The sequence below is a fragment of the Ruditapes philippinarum genome, unplaced genomic scaffold (genome assembly GCF_026571515.1).
Source record: "Ruditapes philippinarum isolate M1 unplaced genomic scaffold, ASM2657151v2 ctg283_1_1_1_1, whole genome shotgun sequence".
In the NCBI taxonomy this organism is placed as follows: domain Eukaryota; kingdom Metazoa; phylum Mollusca; class Bivalvia; order Venerida; family Veneridae; genus Ruditapes; species Ruditapes philippinarum.
In genome coordinates, this window is record NW_026855710.1 from 327,912 (window position 1) to 337,847 (window position 9,936).

General features: G+C 34.5%; 1 long non-coding RNA gene across 1 annotated transcript; it reads right to left on the reverse strand.

Moving 5' to 3' along the window:
* Nucleotides 1–1,885: 1,885 nt before the first annotated feature.
* Nucleotides 1,886–4,206, reverse strand: LOC132744159 (uncharacterized). Its single transcript, XR_009627662.1, has 2 exons — nucleotides 2,269–4,206; nucleotides 1,886–1,972 (listed from the first exon to the last, which is right to left on the reverse strand). It is a non-coding gene; the product is annotated as an uncharacterized LOC132744159 (long non-coding RNA).
* Between the last annotated feature and the right edge of the window lie 5,730 nt (nucleotides 4,207–9,936).

Sequence of the window (9,936 nt, forward strand, 5' to 3'; positions counted from 1 at the left end):
ATCTCTCGTTTCCCAAGCGAGCGCGCAAACCCCTCGGCCACGGTGCAGTTATATGTAAATGGCCTGAAGAAAACCATATTATTCTAAATTAGGGTTTGTAACCCTTATTATTTCGACTTTAACACAGATGTAAATAATCATGGAGCTTACTATAAGCATGTATATCTATAAAGAATCAAACAATAGTAGAAATATTCGACCATTCGGGAACTTTTTTGCTTGAAAATTAATGCGCCTGTCATTTGACCATCTTTACGCAGTGATCTCCCCTGAATTTTTCGGCTTTAGTGTATATATATAGAGAAGTAACCGCTTCAAAAAAGCGGACTACTTTCGGCATTTGCAATTAACAGCATCAGAGTCTGAAATTCCGCTACCATTATTTTTTTGGTCTGACGACCCAAACAAATAAAAATTAATAGTAACTAAATAAATTATACGCGGTCTTAGATAACATGTATGACTTGTATAAGTTAAATTGAAATCACATTTAAATCCAGTAAAAATATAATGTCTAATTCTAACATGTTAGACGCCGCCAATTTGAAACTCTTGGACTGGTACATGTACTATATTTGAGTTTTAATTAGATTTCAAGACGTTTTTGAAAAGAAACATGTTGTAAAAGCGCCAACAAAATTAAGACTGTTGCTAGTGGCAGTCTTCTGTCCTGAAGAAGATTTCCGATAGAAGTATGATGTAGAAAATCAGTAAATAAATATTATTATTATTTAGAAGAACTGAAGTAACGATGATGAAAATAAGAAATTACTTTTTAATATCCATTTTGATAAATCATCACGTTTGAATAAATTAAAAACTATTTTGATTAGAGATTAACAAAAAATGACGGATGAGATATTCGGAAATATTCGGAATACTTCCATGATAGGCTGGACATCACCTATTCATTCGTATCTTAAAATTTACTCATTATTTGACAGATCCTGTGTATATATATTGAACACTTTATGCTTGTTACTAAATCATAAGGGCTTTCTGCGTCAAAGGTAGCTCCATATTTCATATCACAATTGTACGAGTACTTATTTTCAAATATAGGAGAGTAATTTAAATAATTTGAAAACATACGAGATACACGTATAAGAAAAGATCTATTTCAGATACTTCAGGAAGAGATTTATGGAATATATGATTGGTGCCGAGCTTTATCGAGCCAAGATTCACTTTCCTAAGAACCAGAACTCCGATCCCCAATATCAACCATATATTCAAATAATCCTTTTTAGCTAGTTAACCAGGTTTTCCGAAGGAAAAAACTGGTTATTAGATTAAGGTATGTCGGCGGACGGGCGGGCGGGCGTTAACAATTTCTTCTGTGCGCAACTCCTCCTACATTTCTCAACGGATTTTGACCAAACTTTCACAGAAGCTTTGTCATCAAGTGCCCTGGCGCATATTGTCGGGGTTTTGCCATTGGATAATATTTGACCTAATTATGGCCCTTTGTTGTTTTTTCTTATATAGAATATATATTGAACAATTTCTTCTGTGCGCAACTCCTCCATCATTTCTCAACGGATTTTGACCAAACTTTTACAGAAGCTTTGTCATCAAATGCCCTGGCACATATTGTCGGTGTTTTGCGATTGGATAATATTTGACCTAATTATGGCCCTTTGTTGTTTTTTCTTATATAGAATATATAGTGAACAATTTCTTCTGTGCGCAACTCCTCCTATATTTTTCTACGGATTTTGACCAAACATTTACAGAAGCTTTGTCATCAAGTGCCCTGGCACATATTGTCCGGGTTTTGACATTGGATAATATTTGACCTAATTATGGCCCTTTGTTTTTGTTCCTTGTATAGAATATATAGTGAACAATTTCTTCTGTGCGCAACTCCTCCTACATTTCTCAACGGATTTTGACCAAACTTTTACAGAAGCTTTGTCATCAAGTGCCATGGCACTTATTGTCCGGGTTTTGCCATTGGATAATATTTGACCTAATTATGGCCCTTTTGTTTTTTATCCTTATATAGAATATATAGTGAACAATTTCTTCTGTGCGCAACTCCTCCTACATTTCTCAACGGATTTTGACCAAACTTTCACAGAAGCTTTTTTATCAAGTGCCCTGGCACATATTGTCGGGGTTTTGTGATTGGATAATGTTTGATGTAATTATGGCCCTTTGTTTTTTTCCTTATACAGAATATATAGTGAACAAATTCTTCTGTGGCAATTCCTCCTACATTATTTATGTTTTACATTGCACATAGTTACATTGTTAATATTTTACCTAATTATGCCCCTTTGTTTTTTTTCCTTATACAGAATTATCAATATATAGTGAACAAATTCTTCTGTGCTGAACTAGTCCTACATTTCTCAACAGATTTTGTTCAAACTTTCACAGAAGCTTTGTCATCATGTGCCCTGGCGCATATTGTAGAGGTTTTGTGATTGGATAATTTTTGACCTAATTATGGCCCTTTGTATTTTTTCGTTATACAGAATACATTTTTTCCTTATACAGAATATACAGTGACGCTTCTTCTGTGGCAATTCCTCCTACATTATTCATGTTTTACATTGCACATAGTTACATTGTTAATTGCTTGCATTTGTATTACAAATACAACATATTTATCTACAATGGAGATAATTGAAAACCTGGTTTCGTGGCATTGCCATGTTTCTTGTTTTATCATGTTCTTATATTATTTTAATAGTACCATTATTATTCTTTCCCGACAAAACAGTTTCAACGTGTAATTTAGGGTTGCCGCATCACCGCCTGTATTTAAGTAGATATTGCTCCGCGTAAGAAAAGTGTTCAAGTAATGTCCTTAAATAAAATCTTTTTTCACAAATACTCAAATTAATTTCATCCAAACAATTTCTTTTACATTATAATATATACTTCAGGCAACAATTAACATAAAATACAATTAGGGTAGAACGCGACACTTTGCGAACTTTCGAGTAGCGTCATGTAAAATGTTGACATATTTCAGATTAGAATCCGTTGAATTTTTTTTAATAGTTTCAGCCAATTTTTGTACACGACGTCAAAGTTGACCAACAAAGACCGTTCGCTGCGTATCCTTGACAACTGTTACGGGGACTACCACGCCACCGGCAAACACATTATCTAAAATGCTGCTGTATTCAACGGAAATTGTTTTATTTTTCTTTATGCTGATATAAATATTTGTGTTAAAATTCCTCTATAAATGACATTATGACCACTGCAGATATACCGAAGTGTACGGAATTCTACATAAATTATTATAAATAGGTATGAAATTTAAAATACGGAGGTGTGCAGGGCCGTACATGTATATCATGCAATACGTACATAACTAATATCGTTATTCGTACATTCGAAATATACGGCAACTTTGTTGTACGTAGTCTTTACTTTACTTAAATACGGATCTTTTTTATTAAAAGTCCGCAAATTCCTAAAATACAAAATTTCGTATTCTTGCAAATACGGATTCTGTATACAAAAATAAAGAACCAAGATGTAATCCTGAATTACCATTTTCTTTTAAAGGAAAGAAATAGTGTGATCTGACATTTGTCAGAAAACATAAAAAAGAAAAGCTTTGAAAAATGTAATATTTTCCGGTTTTATTAACATATCAATTGCATACTGATTTTATGGTCAGTTAACAGAACATATAAACATCAAAGAGCCTCGACAGTGTCCGTTGCAAGTACACACAAAAGAACCTACTCAAATTTCCCAAATTTTCCCCGAATGGAACTGTCCTGTATTGAAAGAAACCAACTAAACTTGATGTAAAAGACAATATTTAAAGAACATGTGTCAAATGTGTATCTTTAAAGATTTTTGTTTATTCATTAACTACAATTTGAGAATATTTTCTTTTTAAGTATAAATGTGAAAAAAGAACAAATCTGACAAAAGTTAAAAAGATGAACACTTACGGAAATTCATTTGCAGTGTAATATAACGTAACGTCAATATACACGCTAGTGTCAATAGTTTAACGAACATTGAACGTTAAAAACCATGACAGTCTTGAAAAGATTGGTTGCAATAAGTTGATTCTTAAAAAAAGTTCAATCGAATTGAAATTCTTGTCTTTAAATTTTTCGAATTTCGATCTTTGAGCTGGCTCGAAATTCAACTGCAGCTTGAAATTCGGGTTTTTAAAAATTTTGAATTCCGATCTTCGAGTTGGCACGATATTTAACTCCAGCTCGTAATTTGGGTTTTGAAAATTTTGAATTTCGATCTTCGAGCTGGCTCAAAATTCAACTCCAGCTCGAAATTTGGGTTGTGAAAATTTTAAATTTCGGTCTTCGAGCTGGCTCGAAATTCAACTCCAGCTCGAAATTCGGGTTTTTGAAAATTTTGAATTCCGATCTTCGAGCTGGCACGATATTTAACTCCAGCTCGAAATTCGGGGTTTGAAAATTTTGAATTTCGATCTTCGAGCTGGCCAGCTCGAAATTCGGGCTTTGAAAATTTTGAATTTCGATCTTCGAGCTGGCTCGAAATTCAACCCCAGCTCGAAAGTCGTGTTTTGAAAATTTTGAATTTTGATCTTCGAGCTGGCACGGAATTCAACTCCAGCTGAACATTCGGGTTTTAAAAAATTTTGAATTTCGATCTTCGAGCTGGCTCGAAATTCAACTCCAGCTCGAAATTCGGGTTTTTGAAAATTTTGAATTTCGATCCTCGAGCTGGCTTAAAATTCATCTCCAGCTCGAAATTCGCGTTGTGAAAATTTTGAATTTCGGTCTTCGAGCTGGCACGATATTTAACTCCAGCTCGAAATTCGGGCTTTGAAAATTTTGAATTTCAATCTTCGAGCTGGCTCGAAATTCAACCCCAGCTCGAAATTCGGGTTTTGAAAATTTTGAATTTTGATCATCGAGCTGGCACGAAATTCAACTCCAGCTGAACATTCGGGTTTTGAAAATTTTGAATTTTGATCTTCGAGCTTGCTCGAAATTCAACTCCAGCTCGAAATTTGGGCTTTGAAAATTTTGAATTTCGAGCTACCTCTAAATTCAACTCCGGCTCGAAATTCGGGTTTTGAATATTTTGAATTTCGATCTTCGAGCTGGCTCGAAATTCAACTCCAGCTCGAAAATCGATTTTTTTCTTTTTATATACGAATAGTCTTAAGAACTTTATTATGTCTCGTTTTTTCATATTTATAACATTTCTACAACTGTAAAATTTCCGGCTTTTTAAATACAAAGAGCTAGGTTCACTAAGCACTGAAAATGGCCCAACCACAGAAATTGATGAAAATCCCTCTAATGATAGTTAAATATTTCTAATTGATAAAATTAACATTCTTGATCATAAAAAACGGGCTATTTATACTTTGCGGAACGGAACGAAACAAACATTGAGGCACCACACGGAGCACAGCAATTTTTTTACTAATATGTAAATATATTAAATAAAAATAATGAAATATTGAAACTGCCTAGCAAACAGTCGATCTAGGGATTTTTCGAACTGAACCATCTGAATACACACTTCTAAATGGACATTATTTATATAAAATCTTCGGGACTGCAAACAGTTGTTCCGTTTCGTTCCGCAAAGTATAAATATCCTATAGAATAATGATATTCTACGGAACGGAACGGAACAAGATTTATTTTTTCTTGTCAATGGAATTTTTATTATTCATATAAACTGACGAATGAAAAAAATGAGTGGACAATCTAAATATTTTTGGCGATATCAGGACCTCTTTAATATGTATCGAATGACCGTCATATCCAGTTCACTCATTTTGTATAATATAAAATTCTAAAAAATATTTATAATCATCGTAAACAAATTAAATTTGAAAACATGCTTGCCTTATATAAATTGATATTACATGCACTAATAAAGCTGAAATATTACTATTACAGTCAGCATTGTGTACAAACCATGTCTTCAACTCTATTTATTGTGATTCCGTTTCGTTCCGCAAAGTATAAATTTCCCCTAGCATAATGATATTTAGCGGAACGGAACGAGATTTGTTATTCAATACCCATTTCCTCCTTTATAATGCTTGTATAAATAATCATTCATGATGCATAAACAAAATCGCAGGCTCCCTATCCTGCTAATGAAGACTCGTCACTTTTAGAAGTCACAACATATAAATCAAATACAGAAATGTGGAAACTATCTTTGTTTGTTTGGGGTCTAACACCGTTTTCAACAGTGTTTCAGTTATGTAACGATGGGCAGTTACCCTAAACAGTGTTCCTGGATTCTGTACCCGTACTTACCTGTTCTCCGCAAGTAACTGCCAACTTCCCAGCATGAATCAGAGGTGGAGGACGAATGTTGTCACACACAATGTGTTATCAAATCGGCACGGAGAAAATGGCCCGCCCGAGGATCGAACGGCTTGCGACTTTGCAATCCGAAGACCGGCGCTCTTACCTACAGATCTAAGTGTGCGGGTTGGAAACTATATTATTATCGTAAACAAATTAAATTTGACAACATGTTGGGATTATGATGGAGAACAAGTGTGCAACGTTTCAAAGCCATATGTCAATGGAATTATAAAATATTTGAGGTGGTATACAGTCAGCGTTGTGTATAAACCATGTCTTCAATACTATTTATTGTGATTTCGTTTCGTTCCGCAGAGTATAAATATCCCCTAGGATAATGATATTTAGCGGAACGGAACAAGATTTAATAATTGTTATTTATGACTAATTTCCTCCTTTATAATGCTTGTATAAACTTCACTTATAAATATTCATTCATGGTGCATGAACGAAATAGCAGATTACCTATCCTGCTAATGAAGACTCGTCACTTTGTTTTTAGAAATGACGACATATAAATCAAATACAGAAATGTGGAAACTATCTAATTATCGTACACAAATTAAATTTGAGAACATGTATATATATATAATTTGAAATTACATGCACTAATAAAGCTGAAATTTCACTATTACAGTCAGCGTTGTGTTCAAACCTTGTCTTCAACTCTATAAATTGTGATTCCGTTTCGTTCCGCAAAGTATAAATATCCCCTAGGATAAGTAATAGATATACCATTGCTGCGTTGACGATTTCTGGGTTTGCGTCAATTATACCATAATCACGTGACCTTCCTTATGCAACCTCACTCGACTTCGTCTCGTGAGGTTAAGGCATAAGAAAGGTCACGTGATTATGGTATAATTGACGCAAACCCAGAAATCGTCAACGCACCAATGGTGTATCTGTTTTAACCTATAGCTTCGCCCAGAAACACTTACTCCTTCGATCTTCAAAACTGAAAATTATACCAGTCTGGGTATGGTATAATTTACGGTTATTGGAACTTATACTTGGAAGAATTTTACATAAGAAGCGCTGAAGAGCTATAGGTTAATGATATTTAGCTTACGGAAGCGAACAAGATTTGTGACTGCCAACTTCCCCACATGAATCAGATCAGAATCATTTGTCAAACTAAATGACTTATCATCTTCATGGAGAACATTGCCCACCCAAGGATCGAACTCGCGACACTGATGTTCCTACCTACTGATCTAAGCGGGCGGGTTGGAAAGTAATATAATTATCGTAAACAAATTAAATTTGAAAACATATTGGCCATATATAATTTGAATATGCATGAACTAATAAATGATAACGAAGTAAGTCATTGAGTTATTCAGTATGAATGTAAGCGCTGTTGGACATCTTCAAAGAACCCCTTCCCTCACCCATATTCGGAATATCTTACCTGTTCTGTCCGTTCAAATGTAATGTGTGAAATGAAACAGAAAAGGCAAATCGATAGCATGGTGATAAGTTTAATGTTCTGAAACATAGCAGTGTTTTAAAATACTCGACATAACTTCAAAGCCTTAGAAATTAAAGTTTGTTTAATTTCGACAAAACGTCATTTTTATTAAATAGCATTTGTCCAACCAAAAGATTTGAAACTAAAATTTAAAAATACCATTTATTTAAGCCATAATCAATGTTGTGACCTCAGTATCGCCCCTACATACATGCTTATAGTCTTAAATTGTAGCTATGACATATGCCTACATGTCTATGTTTGTTTATTTTTGCGTTTATTTATCGTCGCCACCGGTTGCCCATATGGGCGACGCCTCCAGGAGAGTGTTAGTGATTTTAGGTTGCGGAGGATAGCGCAAGATACAGAAGACACTCCAATTCCAGAAGCTTCACTGGTTCTTTAGCGTGCCAGATGCAGATAGAACATCAATACGGGACCTCGGTTTAAAGTCTGTCTATGTATCATATGTATCTATGCCCATCGTTACATGACTGAAATACTGTTGAAAACGGTGTTATAGTTTCCACATTTCTGTATTTTATTTATATGTTGTGATTTCTAAAAGTGACGAGTCTTCATTAGCAGGATAGGTAGCCTGCGATTTTGTTTATGCATCATGAATGGTTATTTATATGTGAAGTTTATACAAGCATTATAAAGGAGGGAATGGGTATTGAATAACAAATCTTGTTCCGTTCCGTTCATTATCCTAGGGGATATTTATACTTTGCGGAACGAAACGAAATCACAATTTAAAGAGTTGAAGACAATGTTTTTACACAACGCTGACTGTAATAGTTATATTTCAGCTTTATTAGTGCATTTAATTTCAAATTATATATGGCAAAAATGATTTCAAATTTAATTTGTTTGCGATAATTATATAACTTTCCAACCCGCCCGCTTAGATCAGTAGGTAGGAGCATCAGTGTCGCGAGTTCGATCCTTGGGTGGGCAATGTTCTCCATGAAGATGATAAGTCATTTAGTCTGACATCATTTGTACTCCACCTCTGATTCATGTGGGGAAGTTGGCAGTCACAAATCTTGTTCGGTTCCGTAAGCTAAATATCATTATCCTAGGGGAAATCTTGTTCCGTTCCGTTCCGCTAAATATCATTATCCTAGGGGATATTTATACTTTGCGGAACGAAACGGAATCACAATTTATAGAGTTGAAGACAAGGATTGTACACAATGCTGACTGTAATAGTGATATTTCAGCTTTATTAGTGCATGCACATTCAAATTATATGGCAAACATGTTTTTAAATTTAATTTGTTTACGATAATAATATAGTTTCCAACACGCACACTTAGGTCTGTAGGTAAGAGCGTCGGTCTTCGGATCGCAGAGTCGCAAGTTCGATCCGGGAAGTTGGCAGTTACTTGCGGAGAACAGGTAAGTACGGGTACAGAATCCAGGAACACCGTTTAGGTTAACTGCCCATCGTTACATGACTGAAATACTGTTGAAAACGGTGTTATAGTTTCCACATTTCTGTATTTTATTTATATATTTTGATTTCTAAAAGTGACGAGTCTTCATTAGCAGGATAGGGAGCCTGCGATTTTGTTTATGCATCATGAATGATTATTTATATGTGAAGTTTATGCAAGCATTATAAAGGAGGAAATGGGTATTGAATAACAAATCTTGTTCCGTTCCGTTCCGCTAAATATCATTATCCTAGGGGACACAATGCTGACTGTAATAGTAATATTTCAGCTTTATTAGGACATGTAATATCAATTTATATATGGCAAGCATGTTTTCAAATTTAATTTGTTTACGATGATTATTAATATTTTTTAGAATTTTATATAATACAAAATGAGTGTACTGGATATGACGGTCATTCGATACATATTAAAGAGGTCCTGATATCGCCAAAAAATATTTAGATTGTCCACTCATTTTTTTTTCATTCGTCAGTTTATATGAATAATAAATATTAAATTACTGCAACAAGTGCAAAACATTTAAATATATAATTTTTTTGGCGATAGGATTTTCTATATTGAATAAGTCAAGAACATAGATTTTATGAGTGGGAGCATATAGCGTTGCACTTGTCCGTCCGAGTGTCCGTCAGTCCGTCCGTACGTCCCAAAATCTTGTGAACGCAACTCCTCTTAAACCGGATGG